General features: G+C 43.3%; 1 pseudogene; it reads left to right on the top strand.

The window, feature by feature from the left end:
- The first annotated feature begins 770 nt into the window (after window positions 1-770).
- Window positions 771-4,216, top strand: LOC102773673 (annotated as a pseudogene).
- Window positions 4,217-5,655: the final 1,439 nt, after the last annotated feature.

The following is a 5,655-nucleotide window of genomic DNA, read 5'->3' as shown; positions in this document are numbered from 1 at the left end:
TAGAGAGCACCAGGACTGAGAAGGGTGCCCACATAACATCTGGATGTGAAAAGCAGTGGGGTTGCTGTCTGCCAGGGAGACATGGCTAGAAGCTGGCACCCACTTAAAGGGCCAATGCACAAACTTCCCTGTGCAGCCACTCACCCTGTGCTCCAGCAGAAGGAGGGCAGAGTAGACTGAGGCTGTGTGAGCCGAAGCCAGGATCGGGGGCTCTGGGGTTAGAGCTCAGAAGACAGACACTCCAGTTTCCTGTGGTGAGTCATTCCCTCACACTGAGGAAGTCATCTTTCTTACACAGACATTTGCTACACAGACGGCTTTGCTTGGGGGGAAGACAGTTGACCCACCCTATTGGAAAACACCTTGATGTGGAGTTGCTAAGGCCCATTAAGAGACCGAGAATAACAGCCTCCAGGCAGAAGCAATTGCCCCATCCTATTGAAAAAACTCTGATCACACCTGTGTACGGTTGCCTGAGGGCTATTCAAGCCTAAATCCAATCAGTCTGCAAGCAGAAATGGTCTCTGGAGGCTGTAAGTCTTTACCTGATCTCGTTAGTCAGAAACAGCGTTTGACACTGTTCTGCTCTAGAGATTGAGAGGCGTAGCAGATCTACCTAAATCATAGTCACAAACCCAAACAGGCAGCCAACATGAGAAGACAAAAACAACCCCCCAATGAAAGAACAAGAGAATTTTCCAGAAGAAGAGATAAATGAAATGGAGATAAGCAATTTACCTGATATAGAGTTCAGAATAATGATTGTAAAGATGCTCAACACCATGAGTAAAGTAAGCTATGAAGACAGAAGTAAAGCACAAACAAAGAACACATTGGAAGGAATACACAGCAGATTAGGGGAAGCCGAGGATCGAGTCAGTGAATTAGAAGACAGGGTAGAAAAAAATCACTCAATCCTAGATGCCCAGAAACAATGGAGAGGGCTTGCTTAAGACAAAGATGAACTTTTCACTAAAAAGTTATATGCCTGGGGCAGGATACCCACCTTGACCTGCCCAGTTAGGAATTCATGACCTATCACCCTGTGGGGTTGCTTTCCATTGAACCCCTTATTTTTCTGTCCACAACATGATTGAAGTATCTCCTTGTAAGTCCTTCCAATAAAATAATGGGTTCTAATCATCTAGATTGTGACTTTTTAACGTAGGCATTTTGGAAGGTAAAATAAGTTATATGAAATTTTCCTTTGGAATAATTACATTTTAAGAGGATGGAATCTATTTTCCTACTTATTGTTTGCTTAATCCATTTATATTTTAGTGTTTTTGTTGTTACTTTGAACTGACAGTTACTTATATTAGTGATTCTAATAAAAGATTAATAGAGATCATAACTTTTATTTTTATTTTAGAGGAAAGGTATTTTTTGAAATTTGAGATCTTCGTCCCAAATCACACAAATCATGATTATAATGTATAGTTCAAGACTTCAACTGTTTATTCAGTTCCATACATATTTGGTTGGTTAGCTTCAAATCTGCTTACTGGTAAATGAGATCATCTGGGGCACCAAGGAAAGCAGGAAAATGTAAAAGAAGTTAAGTGGGTGGAGCTACCATTTATCAAATGCCAGACACCATATGGGTGTACATGTGTGTAATCCTCCAAATAACCTCTCAAGGCAAATACTGTTTCATTCATTTCACAGATGAAGAACTAAAGCTCATCACCAGTAAATATTTTACTCTAAACCCACTTCTAAATGGCTCTAAAGCAAATTCTGCTTCTATTATGCCATCCTGAAGCATAGTCTAGCTTGACTGTATGTGAGGCGGGGTTGGGAGGTTTGGCGTAGGTGGTCATGCCCAGTGCCTGATTAAGAAATAAGCCCCATCCCTTCCTTTCTGTCACTCTGTGTGACTGGGGCAGCATGGGGGCGGGGAAGGCATGAGAACCTCCCCACTGTGGGCTGCTGCTCCAGTGAGACGTATGCTCAGAAATGCTGGTTTCAGAACTGGGTGCCACCCTGGCTTCCTGCCCAGGTAGTGGGTGGGAAAGGTCTTCCGTCACCATGGCTTTCTCCCTGAAGCCATCCAGTTAGCCATGCAGGTTGATTTGTTATCTAGGTTGGAGCCAGTCACTAGGTAAAGGGTGTTTTGTGGTTTATTCTTCATTATTTGACATGCCAATGTAATTTATTGAGTAGGACTAACCAGTTCCGTCTTTGAAAAAGTATATATAGGGAGGGTTCTTGATCTGTAAATTTGTAATAATAGAATATATTGTAAGGAGGCAAGTTTTTTGTTTTGTTTTAAGTATCACAGCATACTTGCATTAATGTTTGGTAAACATTTGTATTGTCCTTCTCGGACAACATGGTGCTGCCCACATTGCTCTTGAGAGTGTAAAGACCAGAACTGTGCGTGGTGAATGGACACCACATTTTACAGAAAACACAGTGTTACCGAGGGAATCTGGAGGAATTGCAAAGCCCACATTTTTCGTAAGGATGGGAACTTGTTTGCCTGGGGCAACAGAGGAAAAATAAATATCATCAATGGCAGCAGACCTTTGACCTCCCAAAGGCAGTTTGCCTTGAGTTCTTGCCAAAAACCACTGTCCTACCAACGTGGCAGTCACACACTGCTTCAGAGATGTCACAGCGGGGAAGCCCAGCCTACAGCTTGATGACGGAAAATAAGACGTTTAAAATCTTTCATCCAGAAAAAAATGCAAAATTGGTATCCATCCCAGTCAAAAGTTGAAACTATTTCTGCCGAAAATGTTAACAGTGAAGTTCACTTCTTCAAAAACAACAATTACAACACAATTGCAAATAAATTGCATTTGCAAAGAATGGATTTTGTGTTATTACCTGGACCCTCCAAGGTGGCTGTCATGTTGGGGGTAAGGGTTCATCTTCATTTGTCACATCCTATCAGTAGGCCAACTTTGTGGACCTCGTGCAGCTTTAGCCATAAAGGCTTCTCCCCGGTGGGTGAGGGTGCAGTGCTGTGGCGTAGGAAGGCTGCTGCTGAGTAGGCACAAGCACAGGTGTTGACAAGGCGGAAGCTTTCTACGCTGGGGACCAAAGGCCACGCTACACTGAAACAAATGCAGAACGTGCTGCAGTGCGGTTACCAGGAGCGGCCTCGTTGGTGATGTAGCTTGGAATTCTGGTTGTGCTGAGTTTTGTGCTGTTTGGGGTCTTACGCCTGCCAAAGCGACAACCTTCAACTTGAAATGGGATCCTGTGTCTGACTTCGGAACTCGTCCTCAGAATGCAGCCTACTCTAGTCCCCCTGGACGTAGGTTAGTGTCCCTGGGTGTGGGAATCTGACCAGACAGATGGAAGTGTGGGATGTTAAAAACTACAAATTTATTTCTAAACCCACGGCCTCTGATTCTACATATTTTGCTTGGTTTCCAGGCAGTAAGCATATTTTAACAGGTTATGTGTTAATAATGGGTACAATTTTTGGTGCATTATACTGGCTCTGTCTTGCACAAGTGTTATGTGCCATCAAATGCCAAATTATGGCAGGTTTCTTGGCAGTCATTTTTAGATGGAGTGTTACCGGCACAAAAAGGAACTTACCAAACAGTTCCAAGTGATGTACCCAGGAAAGAACCAAAAGCTGCAACAGCGTGTAGACCCCCCAGCTTTAAGAAGTAAACCAATCGCCAATGCCTAACTTGCATGAGGAGGAACCCTTTCAGAATATGAAACCACAACCAGGAAATGATAAGCCTTATCAAAAACAGCCCTTAAAAATCAAAGGAAGCCTGAAGCTAAGAGAGCTGCAAAGCAGGAAGCAAGAAGTGACAAGAGTACTGATTTGGCGCCTCTTCCTGCCCTGTTCCTGCAGACCTCAGCACACAATACTCCCCGTCACCTTCTGGGGAACCCGAGATAGACCCAAGATCAGGAGCTTAAAGAGGAAACAAAGCAATCAGTCGACTGAGAGAACAAGTAGAAGCTGGAAAACAGCTAAAAAAAATCAGTTGGAGAAAATTCAAAAATAAAAAGCCCCTCTCCAGGAGCTGGAAGATTTGGAATTGGGTGTTTAAAGATCAACAGAAAGCAAGTTAGTTACCAGAAAGCACTGCAAACACATCTGTTAAGTGCGTTGCTGTATGTGGAATATCGTCTGCCCACATTAATGTTCGTCTCTAATTTTAACCATTTGCCCAAGGTTCTGCTTATGTGTGAAATTATTTCATAATGCTTATTGAATTGATTTTTGCATCCTGCATTCTAGATCATGTCAATATATGATTATAAAAACACACGTGAATTATCTAGCTAAGATTGGAAGACAAATGTCTTTTTTTTAAAAAGTAGGGGACAGTATTTGCCATATAAATGAATAGAGACATTTTACATTAATAAAAAGCTGTTTCACAATATATATTCTCTTGTTTTGCAATATCTTGCATCATCACAATAGAAGATTTAAGCCTGAAATCGTGACAGCCTGCTCTGGAAGATTCTCATCTTTACACTCGCTCGGGTGAGGGGTGTATCTCTCCTAGTATTCTAACCCGCGTTCTCCTTGCTGCCACAAACACTGTGAGCACTCGGTCTCTTGGTCTCTCCGAAGAGCTCTCGTGCGGGGCCAGCCTGTCCAGAGCCAGACCTCGCTCCCATGGCTCAGCAGAGGCGGTTCAGTCAGCAGCCTCCTGTCCCCCCTGGGCATGGGGGCACTCAGGAGGGACGTGGGCCTGGTGCCACACGTGACTTAGGAAAAGGAAGGAGACACAGGCATTCCGGAAGAAAGGTGTTGAGCACTGCCTGGCTTTTCCCGGCCTCTCTGCATCTTTCTCCCAGCCTTCGCACTGCCTGCTGGGTGCTGGGGAAGCTTTCCAGGAAAGACGACAGCATTGCTATTTGATTTTAAAGTCCCCAGCGTTTTGTTTCCCGGGAGCTTTGAGGTGCATTTGGGGGAGAGGTGCAAGGAAAGAGAAGAAAGATGATGTTTGGAGCAAAGTTGTTGAGCAGAGCTGAGGAAAGATCAGGGTTAGATGTCTCCTTGCTGGAAACCACTGTCATTTTTTTTTAGAACAACTTTATTGAGATGTAATTTACATCCCATAAAATTTACCCTTTTAAAAGTATACTATTCATTGGTTTTATTCATGAAGTTGTGCAATCATCATCACCATCTGATTCCAGAACACTTTTATGACCCCATAAAGAAACCCCCTATCCATTAACCCCTGACAAACACGACTCTGCTTTCTGGCTCATGGGTTTGAGTATACTAAACATTTCACTTATAGAAAAACATACAGCCTGTGGCTTTCTGTGCTTGGCTTCTTTCACTTAGCGTCGTTTTCAAGGTTCTTCTGTGCTGTGGCATGTGTCAGCATTTCATTCCTCTTTACGGCTGCCTGACACTCCATTACACCCGATTCACTTATCCATTCACGGGTGGTAGACATTGGGTTGTTTCCACTCTCTGATTATCATGAGTAATACTGCTGTGAACAGTCATATACAGGTTTTGCATGGACCGTAACTTTTTCGTTTTCTTGGGTGGCATTGCTGGGTCTCTGCCAAACTTTTCTAAAGTGACTGCCCCATTTGCCACCTCACCAGCATAATGATACATTTTAATCATTGGTTACCTAATCTTGGTAGGGTCTCATGGTTTTCATGTCTCCTATTCATTTGTTAATGATCTCCGAAGTG

The sequence above is a fragment of the Myotis davidii genome, unplaced genomic scaffold (genome assembly GCF_000327345.1).
Source record: "Myotis davidii unplaced genomic scaffold, ASM32734v1 scaffold452, whole genome shotgun sequence".
NCBI lineage: Eukaryota > Metazoa > Chordata > Mammalia > Chiroptera > Vespertilionidae > Myotis > Myotis davidii.
This window is presented reverse-complemented; position numbering and strand designations above follow the sequence as displayed.